Source organism: Capra hircus, chromosome 1, assembly GCF_001704415.2.
Source record: "Capra hircus breed San Clemente chromosome 1, ASM170441v1, whole genome shotgun sequence".
Lineage (NCBI taxonomy): Eukaryota > Metazoa > Chordata > Mammalia > Artiodactyla > Bovidae > Capra > Capra hircus.
In genome coordinates this window covers 71,186,483-71,204,194 of record NC_030808.1, presented here as the reverse complement: position 1 = coordinate 71,204,194, position 17,712 = coordinate 71,186,483, and positions in this window count along the sequence as shown.

The window sequence follows — 17,712 nt, the reverse complement described above, 5'->3', positions numbered from 1 at the left end:
TTGTTTCGAATGCTTTCCAATATTCTGCAGTACTCCAATATTTGTACTGTTCTCACAATTGCCAGTTTTGATATCACAACTTCCTGTGGGTGATTTCCTGCCTTTATGTTTGCCTTTACTGGTGAGCTTTCCCATTTGTAATTTTCTGGCTTCCAGTTGTTGCCTTTTCCATCTAGGGAAGCTCCCTTAGCATTTGTGGTAAAGCTGGTTTAGTGGTACCAAATTCTCTTAGCTTTTGCTTATCTGTAACGCCTTTGATTTCTCCCTGGTATCTGAAAAAGAGCCTTGCTGAGTAGAGTATTCTTGGTTGTATGTTTTTCCCCAAAAGCACTTTTGAAGACCGTCTCCTGGGAGGAGGCACTAACTGGCAACCATGACAGTCAAGGTCATGATCAGTCTGGTGGGTGTCCACTCAGGGATGTTCATCTCCATGGAAACAACCTGGACGCCTCATAGAAAGGATCTCACCACCAAGACTCTGGGACTTCCCCACTCCCTTCTCACCCTCTTTAGCAGGCCTCCTCCAGAGCACAAACCCAGCCCCTGATAGAGTCATTGTTCCCCAGCAAACCAACCCATGACCTTGGGACACACTGGAGGGACGCAGAGGAAACCTTGCCTTTGAAAATGGTGAAATAGGCTCGCCTGTGTCTCTCCCCTTGGAAAAAAGCTCTGTATGAGTGTTGAGGGAGCGTATTCATAACAATGAAAGTTGCCCTGACTTCATTTTCTTTTATGTTTCCATTTATTTAGTTTTGGCTGCACTGGGTCCTCGTGGTCGTGTGGGCTTCTCTAGCCGTGGTGACAGGGGCACTGTCCTGCTGTAGCACAGGCGTCTCCCTGCAGTGGCTTCTCCTGCTGCGGAGCGCGGGCTCTGGGGCATGTGGGCTCCTCTGGCTGTGGTGGCAGGGGCACTGTCTTCCTGCAGCACAGGCGTCTCCCTGCAGTGGCTTCTCCTGCTGTGGAGCGTGGGCTCTGGGGCATGTGGGCTCCTCTAGCTGTGGCATGAGGGCTCAGCGGTCCTGCTGCAGCTGCTGCTAAGTCACTTCTGTCGTGTCCAACTCGCAGCACGTGGAATCTGCCCAGGCCAGAGATCTAACGCGTGTCCACTGCATTTGCAGGTGGATTCTTAACCACTGGGCCACCAGGGAAGGCCACTTTGTTTTTAAAAAATAAGCCTTACCTGGCTAAGGTATAAACTAAAGTCTGCTAAGAAAGTAACTACCATGTAAAACCCTCCAACCCCCACACCTTGCTTCCCTCAAGTGCGTGAGAATTGTCAGTTAGCCCTCCTGCCTGTGGGCTCTCCCCTACCAACTGTGAAATCTTCCCTTCCTTGCTTCTGCTTACCCAGCCCTACGACAGACCTACCTTACTAGATAAAAGCACAGGTTGATAAATGAATCAATGGGGTACCAAGCCCAGGCTTCCATCATGGCCCACTGGCAGCCTTTGGCCCAAGGTCTTTAGGCCCCACCTGGCCCTTTGGCCTCTTAGAGGGCAATGTCAAGCCCCTGGCTGAGTTGCAGGCCACCCTCATGCCCCACCAACCTCTGTAAGGCTGATTCATGTGGCCTGGTTGTGTCTTTGGATTTGGATTTGGAAATTTCACAGGTTGGGGGCAAGGCCCACCCTGCCTCTCACCCAGAGCTACCCAAGAAAAAAAAGCTGCATCCCTGAGTGTGTGTCTACTGAGCTGCCATGAGAATGCGGAGGAGACCTTCCCTGGAAAACAAAACTCTGACCAGAATGAGGCGGCAGAGTAGCCACCACTGCTGTGGGAACTTTCTCTAAGATCAGCGTGCTAGAATGTGCCCGGAGACAGCCCGTGGACAAATGGCCAAGCTAGAGGTGTGGTAATGTTCATCAGAGTCTGTGAGACAGCAAGATCTTGCAAACAACCTAAATGCCCAGGGCTTTAGGTTGGATAAATGCAAGATAATGCATATTTTCACTTGCAGTGAAATACAATGGATGGTCTGCAGCCAGCAAATGAAGGACAGAGCTATATTTACCCATGTGGAAAGATTTCCATGACATATTGTTGAGTAAAAAGAGTTGGTTATGAAACAGTTGATTATCCCATTATCATAAAATATCACACACACACGCACACACACATGGAGCTGTCTGGAAATCTGTTCACCAAACTGTTAACAGTAACTGTCTCCAGTTGGTAGAATTTAAGGGTAATTTTTACTTTACCTTTTTTTTCTTTAAATTTAAATTTTGAAATTTAAAGCATTCTGTATAACTAATTTTCATTTGGGAATGAATAAATAAACAAGCAAAACCTAAAACCTTCCACTGTCCCGATCACAGTCCTGTTTCACATCCTCTCATCTCTTGCCAGACAATTCTGAGTCGGCCCCAGTGAGGAGCAGAGCAGGCCAGCAGGAGGACTGGGCTTGGAGCTACTCTGTGCTGGAGGGAAGTGGCTCTACCACGAACCATGGAGCCTTCGAGAAGACAGTGAACCCTTCAGAGCCTCCATTTCTTCCCTGAGTGTCTGCCTCGTGGGGTGGTGGGGAGGCAATACAGTGAGACAAGTGCTCGTGTATCTTCTGGAGGGGATGGAGTAGGTCCGCCTGCCCAGGCCAGTGCAGGAGCACAAACTCACGGCCCCATGCACCAGACCCCACGACATGGGTCTGACCTCTCCTACTTCTGTAACTGTGTGATCCTGAGCCCACACCTTCCTGCCAGGCTGTGGGCAGATGTGGGGGGAAGAAAGAGAAATCTGTGAAGCCAAGCTCTTCCTGAGAGAAGTGGACAAAAATCCAATCTCACGGAGGTCAGAATTAGAACCCATGGGCCTGGGGGAAGGCTAGGGGCCTGAGCCCAAGATCAGACCGGCCACTTCAGGGAAGGTGGGGACACCCCAAATCCCCTCCAGACCCCTCCACCCACTACCACCTCTCATATTCACGCTCTTGTCTCCAAGGCGCTCCCATTGCTCCCCTCAGCCCCCGACCTGCATCCATCACTAGTTCACTCGTGAAGAATCCAAGAGCTGGAAGAAATCTCAGTAAATCAGCTTGTCCAATCGGTGTCTCGCATGCCCTCATCTTTGAGGAAAACAAGGCCTACAAGGGCAGTACTTTCTGCTGATGGGAATGTGGCTCCAGGCTCACACTCAGCCTGGTTCTCAGCTCACAGGACGCAGTGCACAGAAACCAGTACAAACCTATGTATTGCCTTCCAGAAGAATCCCAGCCCAGGTCACCACCTGGGAAAGTTTTAACAATGTGCTACAGCTATGTGCCTGAGGTCCTCATTGCCTGCTAGACCACGATCCAGCGCCAAGATCCCATTCTGAAGTCTATTCCTAGCCTGTCTCCTGGCATCACTATTCACCGTCACAGGTTGGGTTGAGATGGGTGTGTGTGCAGATTTATTGAGGAGAGCTCTCAGGAACAGTACCTACAAGGGGGTGAGGATTCATGAAATGGGCGGAGAGGAGTTGAAATGCAATGCTGTAGCAAGGGAGATCCCAGCTGATCCCACAAGGAACTCCAGTGTCCCTTCAGGACTGTCCTGCTGTGCAGCAAGAGAGTCAGGCCTTTATGTGCCTCCTCAACCCTCAGGGGAGGCAGGTATGAGAAGTGGGGGGAGGGAACATGTGACCCTGAGCAAGGTGACTTTCTTCCCCTGAGGGCAAGTCCTGGAGAGAAGCGCAACTGGGACCCATCAATCACCAACACTGCCAGCAGCTCGGGACTGAGAGCCTCAGTCTTAAAGGGGCTTGGGGCAGCGGACCACAACCTCCACCACAGAGTGCGGAAGAAACTTGCCTGAGATCACACAGCCAGTAAATGATGGAGTTGAGTTCAAATCCAGATGGTCAAAGCTCACATATATTTTTTTTTATTTTATTGAAGTATAGTTTATTTAAATGTTGTGTTCATGTCTGCTGTGTATGACTCAGTTTTTTATGTGTATTCTTTTCCATTACATTTTATCACAGGCTATTGAATATGGTTCCTTGTGCTATACAGTAAGATCTTGTTGTTTACCCATCCTAATCCCCAGTTCCCAATTCTTCCCTAACCCAACTACCTCCCTTCTGGCAACTCTAAGTCTGTTTTCTGTCTGTGAGTCTGTTTCTGTTTCATAGATATGTTGATTTGTGTCATATTTTAGATTCCACATATAAGGGATAGCATATGGCATTTGTCTATTTCTGACTGACTTCATTTAGTATGATTATCTCTAGATCTATCCATGCTGCTCCAGATGGCATTATTTCATTCTTCTTGGTGGCTGAGTAATACTCCATTGTATTAATATACCACATGTTCTTGATCCATACATTTGTTGGTGGACATTTAGATTGTGTCCATGTCTTTGCTATAGTAAATGGTGCTGCTATGAATATCGGGGTGCATGTATCTTTTTGAATTATAGTTTTGTCTGGGTATATGCCCAGGAGTGAGATAGCTGGATCATATCACAACTCTAGGTTTTCAAAGAACCTCCATACTGGTTTCCAAAATGGCTACACCAATTAACATTTCCAGCAACAGTGTAGGAGAGGTCCCTTTTTCTCCACACCCTCTCCAACATTTATTATTTGTAGACTTTTTAATGTTGGCCTTTCTGACTGTCAAAGCTATGGTTTTTCCAGTAGTCATGTATGGATGTGAGAGTTGGACCATAAAGAAGGTTGAGTGCCAAAGAACTGATGCTTTCCATCTGTGGTGCTGAAGAAGACTTTTGAAAGTCCCTTGGACATCAAGGAGATCAAACCAGTCAACCCTAAAGGAAATCAGTCCTGGATATTCATTGGAAGGACTGATGCTAAAGCTGAATCTCCAGTGCTTTGGCCACCTGATGTGAAGAGCTGACTCATTGGAAAAAACCCTGATGCTGGGAAAAACTGAGGGCAAAAGGAGAAGGGGGTGCCAGATAATGAGATGGTTGGATGGCATCACTGATTCAATGGATGTGAGTTTAAGCAAACTCAGGGAGATAGTGATGGACATAGAAGCTTGGCATGCTCTAGTTCATGGGGTCGCAAAGAGTCAGACACAACTTAGCAACTGAACAGCAAAAATAGTTCTGACTGGTGTGAGGTAGTACCTCATTGTAGTTTGCATTTCTCTAAAGCGATGTTGAGTATCTTTTCATGTGCAGGTTGGTCACCCGTATTTCTTCTTTGGAAAAATGTCTATTTAGATCTTTCGCCCATTTTTCTATTGGGTTATTTGTCTTTTGTTTTAATTAGTCGTATGCACTATTTGTATATTTTGGAAATTAAGCCCTTGTCAGTAGCATCATTTGCAAGTATTTTCTCCCAGTCTGTAGTTGGTCTTTTCGTTTCATCTTCCTTTGCTGTACAGAAGATTGTGTTTGCTGCTGCTGCTGCCAAGTCACTTCAGTCGTGTCCGACTCTGTGGGACCCCATAGATGGCAGCTCACCAGGCTCCTCCGTCCCTGGGATTCTCCAGGCAAGAACACTGGAGTGGGTTGCAATTTCCTTCTCCAATGCATGAAAGGGAAAAGTGAAAGTGAAGTCGCTCAGTCGTGTCCCACTCTTAGCGACCCCATGCACTGCAGCCCACCAGGCTCCTCTGTCCATGGGATTTTCCAGGCAAGAGTACTGGAGTGGGGTTTGTAAGTCTGACTAGGTCCCATTTGTTTGTTTTTATCTCTATTGACTTGGGAGACTGACTTAAGAAAACATTGGTACTTTTTGTGTCAGAAAATGTTTTACCTTTGTTCCCTTCTAGGAATTTCATGGTGTCAGGTCTTATGTTTAAGTCTTTAAGCCACTTTGAGTTTATTTTTGTGTCTGGTGTGAAGATGTGTTCAAACTCCATTGACTTACATGTGGCTATCCCAACTTTCCTAACACCACTTGCTGAAGAGACTATCTTTTCCCCATTGTATATTCTTGCCTCTTTTGTCAAACATTAATTGCCCATAGGTGTGTGGGTTTATCCCTGGGCTCTCTATTGTGTTCCAATGACCTATATGTCTGGTTTTGTACCAGTACCAAGCTGTTCTAATTCCTGCAGCTTTGTAGTATTGCCTGAAGTTTATAACCCTCCCACTTTGCTTTGGCAATTCTGGGTCTTTTATGGTTCCATATAAATTTTAGGATTATTTGTTCTAGTTCTGTGAAAAATGTCATAAGTAATTTGACAGGGATCACATTAAACCTGTAGATTGCTTTGGGTAGTATGGCCATTTCAACAATATTAATTCTTCCAGTCCAAGAGCATGCAAAGCCCAGATCTTAATCTCAATACTCATGTGAATGTCTAATGACTAAAGAGTGTGCTTACTGTGCTGGGCATTGTACCAGGCACTTTCTGTAAGTTATATAGCTTACCTCTCAAAACAATCCTCAAAAGCAGGTATATGGTATTATAGCCACATTTTATGGATGAAGCACTTGAAGCTTTGTGATGATAAGTAACTGGCCCAAGGTCACTCAGCTGATAAGTCAGGATTTGAGCCCAGAGCCACTACATGATAAGGCCACACTGATAAACTGAACCCTTGTTCAGTAGCTTGTAGATAATGTGCATCTTCTGAATGTTTTCCAGAGTAAGAGGAGAGCATGGTGAACTTGACCTCTGCAAGCTGCCTACTGGTCTGCAGGCTGACAGACAGCTGAGGAGGCTGAGCCCACCTGGGGTCTGCACTGCTCTGTAGGCTCCCTACTCTAAGCCTGGTTGGAGGAGTCCACGTCTCACCTCTGCTCACAGCTCAAGTTCAATCAGGGCTGCTGGCACTGGGCACCAAACAGGCAACCTAGAGTTTGGCTCCATGATCCCCATAGAGTCCTTCCCAGAGGACTCTGGGAAGCTCAGTTCACAGAGCTGTAAATGAGGGTCATCCTCATTGTTATTCCTGCATTGCTCCAGTACCGAGAGGACTGCTGCAGAGAAACGATTGTAACACATACTGCAAACCGCAAGTGCTAGCTGTGTCCTGCAGCAGCATCAGCCCCAGCAAAAGATTACCCTTGACAGCCAGAAACCCCACATTCCTTGGGCATAGTGTGTTTCCTCCTTGGGGGTGGGGTGTGGCCCTCTCTACCCATGAGAGGCTGTCCTGGGAACCCAGATCCCTGTGCCCCAAAGCGTGGCAGCTGTACAGGGAACGCTGACAGGGAGGAACAGGCCAGAAGTCTGCTTGCCGTGTTCTTCCAGGCTCTTCTCTCCCCTCCTCAATTAAGTTTGTGTTTGGAAAAGATCTATCCCCAGACCTAGTTATTCAAGGGTAGAGACCAAGCCTGCCTTCTGTCCACTGCAGTCCCAGGGCCAAACTCAATCTGGAACATAGCTACAGCCTAATAAGTTGTTAGCTGAAAGAATGAATGAATGGGCAAGAGAGATATGATGCTAGTTTTCCATTCTGGAAGTGGACCTTTCCCGGAGGAGTCTCTGGCAATTCCCAGACTATGGAGCTGACAAAGAAAGGATTACTGCTGCCATCAGGGTTGGCCAGTGTCTATTCCTAGGCATGAGGCTGGCCCCTCTCCCAGGATGTGTATATAGTTTGTTGAGTGGCTTAAACAACAAAAATGTATTGTCTCAGTTTTGGAGGCTAGACGTCCAAGGTCAAGATGTCAGTAGATTGATTCCTTGTCTTGTAGATCGCCCCAATCTTGGCCTGTATCTTCACATGTATGCCTGTGTCTCTATATCCAAATCTCCCCTTTTTACAAGGATATCAGTCATATTGGCGGAGAAGGCAATGGCACCCCACTCCAGTACTCTTGCCTGGAAAATCCCATGGACGGAGGAGACTGGTGGGCTGCAGTCCATGGGGCCGCTAAGAGTCGGGCACGACTGAGCGACTTTACTTTCGCTTTTCACTTTCATGCATTGGAGAAGGAAATGGCAACCCACTCCAGTGTTCTTGCCTTGAGAGTCCCAGAGACAGAGGAGCCTAGTAGGCTGCCGTCTATAGGGTCGCACAGAGTCAGACACGACTGAAGCGACTTAGCAGCAGCAGCAGCAGTCATATTGGATTAAGACCCATCTTCACGACCTCATCTTAACTAATTCCATCTACAACAACCCTGTGTTCAAATAAGGTCATGCCAGAGGGACAGGCAGGCTGAAGGGCCACCTGCCCCAGCTGCTAAGCTCAGGGGATGGTTTGAATAAATTATTTCTTTCAGTAAGAGATAGCCTTTCTGTGTCAGTGAGTGTGCATGCACCCACATGTCCATGATGGATATGTGTGCCTGTGTGTAAGCATATACACCCATTTCCGGGCCTTTCCTCAGGAGAGGATGACAGGAAATATCCTCATCCAGAGGCATTCTGAAGGACTGGGGGTTAGGACTTCAGCACGTGAATTCGGGAGGAGATCATCCTATGCGTGACAGTTTGCTCTTATTTTGCTGGTCAGGGTTGGGCAGAGAATGCCCCACGCTCTCTCTGTCCCACCCCAACCAGAGCCTAACAATCGAGGTGGACAATGTTTGGGTGAGACGTCCCCCCAGATCAGGCTATCTGGGCAGCACTCCCCGAGCCCCAAGATGTGCTCTGACCCTCTGCTTACCTTCCCTTATGAAGGGGCAGAGGCGCGGGCCAGAGGATGTGACGCACAGATAGACAGGGCGTGGCTCAGAGCTTGGGCGCAGCTGGAAGGAAGGTGGCCCTCCCAAGGCCCGTTGCTCCGGAGCGTGCTCGTACCCCATCCCAGCTCCCCCACCCTCCTTCCTTTCTCCCCTCCACTTTCTTTCCCCCTCTCAGTTCCATCTGCCCTAGGGTTCCTAGACTGGCTTCACTCATCATGGACTGCAACTGAAGCGGCAGTGGTATCTTTTAAGGATGCTGCATTTTGTCCATTCAGTCCCCAACATTCATTGTTACCTCATCTCTCCCTCCTGACATCCCTTCTGGGGAGTCATTAGTATCAGTCCCATTCTACAGGAGAGGCAAGTGAGGCCATGAGAATGGAGGAACTCGCTGGGATTTGAACCCAGGCACAGCCAGCCCCAGGGCATGGTGGTGGCAAGCTGGCGTGCCTGCCACAGCCTCCAGAACACTCCAGCCAAAGTCTAGGTGCAATTGCCCTTATCTCCAGCACTCAGATCTCCATAATCATCTCAGAGCCCTGGTCAGGCGGGCCCCCGACCCAGGGCAGGAAGCCTGGGTCAGCATTTGTGGGTGCATGGGATTCTCACTGATAACAGAAGTGCTGGCCCTGCTCAGGTTAGAGATGTGAGCTTATCTTTGAAAGGACAGAATTTCACAGCAAAGCTTGTCAGCCACTGGCTGCTCAGCTGAGCCTCAGGGCAGGAAGTCCCTTCTCTTGAGGGGCTACCAAGGGCTGAGAGAGTTTCTGCCTGCAGATCTGTGCCATCAGTGTTCCTGGATGAAGGGTCTCTGGTCCCACAGCAGAGAGTAAGTGTGACTAGGAAGGAGGGACATGAGGGCTGACAGGGGCCACCGGGCCCAGCTACTAAGCTTGGGGGATGGTTTGATTAATGTATTTCTTTCAGTAAGAGACAGCCCCCTGCATCAGTGCCTGTGCACACACCCGCCAATACATGATACATGCGTGTACCCATGTGTAAGCGTGCACACCCACTTCCAGACTTTTCCTCTTGTGAAAGGACAGAGCTCTGATTCCTACCAGGAAAGGATGACAGGAAATGTCCTCACCCAGAGGTGTCTCAGGACTCCAGCTTTTGAAGCCCTTCCTTTTTTCTTCCCATTTCCATCTCTACCAAAGGCTACAGAACTTGTAAAGGGTTAGGCCTCCTCCCTCCCCCAACCTTAGGTCGGGTCCTAAGAAGGACCCACTGGGGGTTAGGTGGAGGTTGCTTTAGCTGAAATGCATCTGCTTTGCAGAGTCTCCTCTTAGGCAATTTCACATTTTTTATTGTGAAAAAATACACATAACATAAAAATTTACCATTTTAACCATTTTTAAGTGTACAGTTCTGTGGCAGTAAGTACCTGCATGCTGTTTTGAAACCATCATCACCATCCACCTCCAGAACTTTTTCCTTTTCCCCAACTGAAACTCTATATGTGAAACACTAACTACCCCCACCATTCCTCCACAGCCCCTGCCCCCAGGCCCTGGCAACAATCCTTCTACTTTCTGTCTCTGTGAGTTTGACTTCTCTGAGTATCTCATATAAGAGGAATCATCTGCCCTTTTGTGCCTGGCTTATTTCATAATTCACATAGCATGATATCTTAAAGGTTTATCCACGTCGTGTGTGTCAGAATTTCATTCCATTTTAAGGTTAAATAAATATTCCATTAGCCTCTCTACCGCATTTTGTTTATCTATTCATCTGTCTATGGACATGGGTTGCCTCCACCTTTTTAATGCTGCTGTGTATATGAGTGTGCAAGTAGATTTCGAGACCCTGCTTTTGATTCTTTTGTATATATACCCAGAAATGGAATTGCTGGATCACATGGTAACCTCATCTTTAATTTTTTAAGGAACTGCCATGCTTTTTTCAACAGAGGTGGCACTATTTTACATTCCTTTCTGCTGCTGCTGCTGCTAAGTCGCTTCAGTCGTGTCCGACTCTGTGCGACCCCATAGACGGCAGCCCACCAGGCTCCCCCATCCCTGGGATTCTCCAGGAAAGAACACTGGAGTGGGTTGCCATTTCCTTCTCCAATGCATGAAAGGGAAAAGTGAAAGTGAAGTTGCTCAGTCGTGTCCGACCCTTAGTGACCCCATGGACTGCAGCCCACCAGGCTCCTCCGTCCATGGGATTTTCCAGGCAAGAGTACTGGAGTGGGGTGCCATCTAACAATGCACAAAGATTCCAATTTCTCCATATCCTTTTCAACACTTGCTTTATTTTTCTTTTTTGCAATAGCCATCCTAATGGGTGTAAGGAGGTATTTACCTGTGCCTTTGGCTTGCGTTTCCCTAATGGCTGGTGACCTTGAGCGTCTTTTATGTGCTTATTGGCCGTTACATTAGGTTGGTACAAAAGTAATCATGGTCTCGGACTCCAAATTTTAAATCATTTTAGCTAGACTCAAACACACATTTATTAAACAAAATAGAAACCATTATAATCAATGCATTTTTGTCAATGAAGAAATAAGTTTGTTTATTCCAGTAGCATAAAAATCCATGCTTAGGGATTCGGCAAACTCTTGGAAAGCATTTTCTGCCTCCTGCTGGTTGTGAAAGCATTATTCCTTGCATGAAGTTGTCAAGATGCTTGTAGTGGTAGCTGGTTGGCAAAAGGTCAGGTGAACATGGAGGATGAAGCAGAACTTCACAGCCCAGTTCGCTCTGCTTTTGAAGTGCTGGCTGTGCACCGTGCAGGCCGGCGTCATGGTGGAGAAGAATTGGGCCCTTTCTGGTGACCAACACCACCTGGCGGTGTCGCAGTTTTCAGTGCCTCTCACTGATTTGCTGGGCATACTCTTCAGATGGAATGGTTTTACTGGGATTCAGAAAACCAGCAGCAGATCACCAAACAGTGACCGTGACCCTCTTTTTGGTGCAAGTTGGCTTTGGGAAGTGCTTTGGAACTTCTTCTTGGTCCAGCCACAGAGCTGGTCATCACTGGTTGTCATATAAACTCCACTTTTCTTTGCACGTCACAATCCAATTGAGAAATAATTTGTTGTTGCATAGATTAAGAGAAGATGACACTTTAAAATGTAGATTTTGCAGTTAGCTCATGAGGCATCCACTTATCGAGCTTTTTCACCTTTCCAGTTTGTTTCAAATGCCAAATGACTATAGCATGGTAGACATTGAGTTCTTCGGCAAATTCTTGTGTAGTTGTAAGAGGATCAGATCCTCTCGGTCATCGTCAACCTCCGATGGTCAGTCACTGTTTACCCCACCTTCAAGGCTCTAGTCTCCTTTGAAAAACTTCTTGAATCACCACTGCACTGTACATTTGTTAGTAGTTTCTGAGCCAAATGCATTGTTGATGTTGTGAGTTGTCTCTGCTGCTTTATGACCCATTTTTAACTCAAATAAGAATATTGCTCAAATTTGCTTTTTGTCTATATATCATTTTCATAGTCTAAGATATATATAAAATAAACAGAAAGTAATAATTCATTAGCAGAAAACATAAATTAAGAAATGTTCATTAAAATTAAATATAACCACATTTATTTACAAATGTATTCCAATATCAAATGGCAAAGTTCAACAATGCAAAATCAAAATTACATTTGCACCAACCTAACACGTTATTGTATATCTTCTTTGGAGAAATATCATTCGAGTCCTTAGATAACTTAAGATTTTTTTTAAAACACCTATTCTGGATGTTCTGAAGGTCACTGGGATATTTTTTCTGAGGTTGCTTGCAGCCCATCCTGGGGCTCCCCACCCGAATATTCCTATGGGACTAGGAGGTGAGGGGGGAGAGGGAGCCACAAAGAGAAATCTCAGCCAGCTTGAACCCTTGCCTGGAGAACTTTGCTCTCAAGAGTTCAAACCTTGAGAAATCCAGAAGCTTGGGTTGAGCTAGAGCCAGTTTCTGAGTGGCTCAGCTCAGAATGCATGCATCCCCCAAGACAGAAATACCAGTTTTGAGAGAGCTTTACCTGGGCTGGGAGGGCAGCTGACCCAGCGCCTGGTGCAGGGAATGGGCAGTGCCCACCTCCAAAGTTGCCTTTGGCTCCCAGTCACTTGAGATTTTCTGGAAAGAATTGCTATCCGCAGGCCTCATGACTGCTAGGGTCACTTAGCACATCCTCAGACTTTTCTGCTGATAGGAAAGATTACAATCAGGTTTGTGTCCAGAAAGTGGTGAGCTTATCATCTGCCTCAGCTCAGGATTTATCATCATTACCAACCCACAAGACCCATCTCCTGTTTTATTAATTTATTATCCCCCTTTTATCCTTGGACCCAATTCCTGTTCCCATTCCTCCCTGATCCCATCATGGGCATCCATGCTACTGTGTTTGGATGTGCCTTCTTGCATTTATGTAAAGCATATGTGTCTTCATGGGTATGTGTCTTGAGTACATTGTCCTGTGCTATGAAATGTCAATCTCCTTCTCACCTTATCTTTCACTTAATGCGATGTTTTACAAACCAGTCCAGATCCCATGATGTATTTCTAATTCACAGAGGCTCTCACCATTGGGAAAGGGCCAGCCAGGTGCCTCCATCTCTGGATACACCTTCACTCTTGAGATTTTTAACTGATTCAAATCATCTGTATCTTTGGGTTTTTTGTTTGTTTTTCTTTTTTTCCCCTAAGTTATCTCTTTCTGAGGCAAAAGTTTCAGTTAAAATCTTCAGCTGAAATTGTTAAACTGTTTTTTCCTGCAGTGCTATATGTGGCTACTTTATATATTTTAAGACTTCTGTTGGATGCATTGGTTTGTGGCCATTTTACCATATATCATTCTTTGACAATATGATGCTTTTTCTCTTGAATTATATTTTGTTATTAATCTTGCTCTTCTGGCATTCTTTGGCTCATATTCGCCTGATATACCTTTTTCTGTTTCTTTTTTATTTTTCTCTATCATTTTAATAAACTCCCTAGTGGCTCAGATGGTAAAGAATCTGCCTGCAATGAGGGATACCTGAATTCAGTCCCTGGGTTGGGAAGGTCCCCTGGAGAAGGAAATGACAACCCACTCCAGTATTCTTGCCTGTAAAATCTCATAGATAGAGGAGCCTGGAGGGCTGCAGTCCATGGGGTCACAAAGAGTCAGATGTGACTGGGCAACTATTGCTGATTGATTATAGTCAAGATATCAACACTAGGAGTTTCTGTCAAGATATATACTGCCTTTATATAATTATCATTAGTGACAGTTTATTTACAATTATTATTAATACTATTTATTGTATAAGGACTTATTTCTACCTTATTTTATATATTCTATTTACTATATATTGTTGCTTTTTCCTTTCCTGCCTTCAAAAGAAAGTATTTTTTATAACCATGTAAAATACACATCTGTGAATGATGAACAAATAAGTGGGAGGAGAAGGACAAATCTTCCTTACAGAAGAATTTCAAATGATGAACAGAAGGAATGGGTGAAATAGAAAATCACCGTTAGAATAACTGCATAGTGATTCCTGCAAGTAGGACCTGCAAGTAAATGCTAAGACCAGGGAGAAAAGCCCTAAGAAGCAGCAGCGTATTTACATGGACTCTAAGTATTTCCTCTGAATTATTGTTGATTACTACACTAGCTTTGACCATTTTCTCTGATACTCTTCCCTCAGGGAAAAGGAGTTTAATTCCATTTCCCTTGAGATAGGCTGGACTGAGTGACTGGCTTCTCACCAATAGAATCTGAAAAGGGAAAAATAGCAGCTTTACAGTGGAGAAGCCTGACAGATACCACCTTGACCACACGAACAAGTCCAGTATGATCAATAATAAATCACATTGATAACAGTCCCACATGATTTTATGAGGCGAGCACGTCACCTCTCTAGTATTCTCCCCCCAAATCCATAACCCCACACTATCATGAGAGAATATCAGACAAATCCAAGTTGAGAGATATTCTATAAATTTCCTGACCACCATTCTTCAAAAGTTAAGGTCATGAAAAAGGAGAGACACGTACAAGGGTAGACAGCAAGAACTGAAGGAGTAATGGGACAAGTGCATCACAGTATCCTGACCGGATCTAGAACAGAAAGGGCATTAGCGGAATGTTAGCTTCTTGATTTCGGTAAATATGTCATGTTATATAAGATGTTAACATGAAGGGAAGCTGTGCTACATGGACTCTGTAATTCTTCTGCAATCTATAATTCTTAAATTGAGGTTTGAAAGATACAGCTGTATATAAAACCTTAAAGAAATAAGGCAATCACAGAGATGAAAATAAAGCAACAGGAGAATACCAGGAATAAACAGATTGAATATTTTGAAACAAAAAATATAATTCTTAAAATATCAACTAGGCAGAGATAAAAGAGAGAACTGGGAGTTAATAAACTACTACAGATACAGTGCTGAGAGATAAGTAGAGGAAGCACTAATTAAGAGACATAAAGGTTAGACTAAAAAGCGCTAATATAAACATATGTATATAATTAGATCCTTAAAATGGAGAGCAAAGAGAATGAAGGAAAGTATTTAAAGGGATAATGGCTTTTATTAAAGTTTGCAAAAATGTGCACTTAGTTGAATAAGCTGAATATAAAGATAAATCCATATCTAGACACAGCTCAGCAAAACTGAAGAGATAAAAGACAAATGTAAGATCTTCAAGACAGCCAGAGAGAAAGGCAAGATCACTCTAAAATTTCCATGATTTAAAGGACAGTGGACTCCTCAACAGCAAAGTAGCAGTCAGAAGACAGTGAATACAATCTTGCCAATGTTGATAGAAAATAACTATCAACCTAGAATTAAATCCATAAAACTATCTTCTGAGATTGAGGGGGTGATAAAAATTGAGACTTTACCATCAACAAACCTGCACTATAGAGGGGGAGATGATCTCACAAGAGCAGCCTAAGATTTAAAATAAAAGAGGGAATGCCAAGTAGGTAAATGGAAATAACATGATATGAACCAAACAACCATTGTCTTTAAAAACAATAGTAGTTTTATGGATATTATCAAACTCAGACGTTGTGCCAATTTACACAGCCACCAGCAACATACGGAAATACCCATTCATGCATCTCTCTGATAACCTATTACCACACTTTATGACTGTTACGAAACAAATAGGGAAAGATGGTATCTCCGTTCAGTTGCTCAGTCGTGTCCGACTCTTTGCGACCCCATGAATTGCAGCACGCCAGGCCTCCCTGTCCATCACCAACTCCCGGAGTTCACCCAAACTCATGTCCGAGTCAGTGATGCCATCCAGCCATCTCATCCTCTGTCGTCCCCTTCTCCTCCTGCCCCCAACCCCTCCCAGCATAAGAGTCTTTTCCAATGAGTCAACTCTTCGCATGAGGTGGCCAAAGTACTGGAGTTTCAGCTTTAGCATCATTCCTTCCAAAGAAATCCCAGGGTTGATCTCCTACAGAATGGACTGGTTGGATCTCCTTGCAGTCCAAGGGACTCTCAAGAGTCTTCTCCAACACCACAGTTCAATAGCATCAGTTCTTTGGTGCTCAGCTTTCTTCACAGCCATGAAATTAAAAGATGCTTACTCCTTGGAAGGAAAATTATGACCAACCTAGAAAGCATATTCAAAAGCAGAGACATTACTTTGCCAACAAAGGTCCATCTAGTCAAGGCTATGGTTTTTCCAGTGGTCATGTATGGATGTGAAAGTTGGACTGTGAAGAAAGATGGTATCTCAGTGAGTTTTAATTTACATTTCTTTTAGTATGAATCTGTTGATGTGGCATAGTTATTATTCTTTCCTAATTTTTTGACTTTGCCTGTGATTATGGTATCTTTTGCCACAGAGAACTTTTAAAATTTTATGTAGTACAATTTTCTCCTTGTCTTTTAAGGCTTCTTGCATGTTGTGCCATTTTTTGTGTGTGTGGGCCATTCTTAAAAGTGCTTTCTCATCTGCAAAGTTATTTAACTCTTCCATTGCTTCCTCATTATTCATGCTTTCTTTTTTTAATATTTATCTTTGTTTTTTTAATATTTGTTTAGTGAGTCAAAATCTTTCATTGCATGTAAGATTTTTCATTGTGGTGTGCAGGTTCAGTTCCCCACAGTGTGTGGGATCTTAGTTCCCCCACCAGGGATTGAACCCATGTCCCCTGCATTGCAAAGTGGACTCTTCATTTAGTTTTATTTTCTTTTTTTTAATATTTACATATTTGGTTGATCTTAGAATTATCTTACTGTGAAATATGTGGTATTGATAAACTTTTTTTTCCCCAGACAACCTACCCTGTTTGCCTAGCGGTTTTATATTGAATAGTTTTCCTCCACTGATTTGGAATTTTGACTTTATCATATCGTAAATTCCTTTGTATTCGAATCTATTCCTGTACTTTCTGTTTGTTCCATTGATCTCTCTCTCTTCTGTGCCTGTACCACACTACTTTAATTATAATAGGTGTGATAAGATAAGACACTTTAATTGCTGATAAGTCTGGCTCCCTCTCATTTGTCCTGGATATTCCTACTTGTTTGCTTTAAAAAATTCTTGGATTTTTTTTTCTTTGAGGTAGCATTGATTTATAATATTTAACTTGTTGGTATTTTTAGTGAAGTTTTATTAAATTTATAAACCTAGAGTAGATGGACTTTCTAAAAATGTGGTAGTTTTTCTGTTTCTTTACATCTTTAGTATTCCTTAGTAGAATTTTAATGTTTTATTGATAAATATATTGCATAAATCTCATTATGTTTATTCCTAATTGTTTCATTTTTTGTTTTGCTATTACAAATAGACTTTCTTTTTAAAAATTTTATTGAAGCACGGTTGATTTACCATGTTGTGTTAATTTCTGCTGTTCAGCAAAATGATTCAGTTGTATATATGTATATTCCTTTTTATATCTTTTTCCAGTATGGTTTATCACAGGATATTGAATACAGGTCCCTGTGCTATACAGTAGGACCTTGTTGTTTGTCCATTCTCTATATAATGCATCTGCTAACCCCAAGCTCCCAATGCATCCCCCCACTTGGCAACTACTAGTCTGTTCCTTTTGTCTGTTTGTTCTGTGGATAGGTTCATTGGTGTCGTGATTCAGATTCTACTTATAAGTGACAGCACATTGTCTTCCTCTTTTTGACTTACTTCACTTAGTAGGATAATCTCTAGGTTCATCCATGTTGCCGCAAATGGCATTATTTCATTCTTTTTT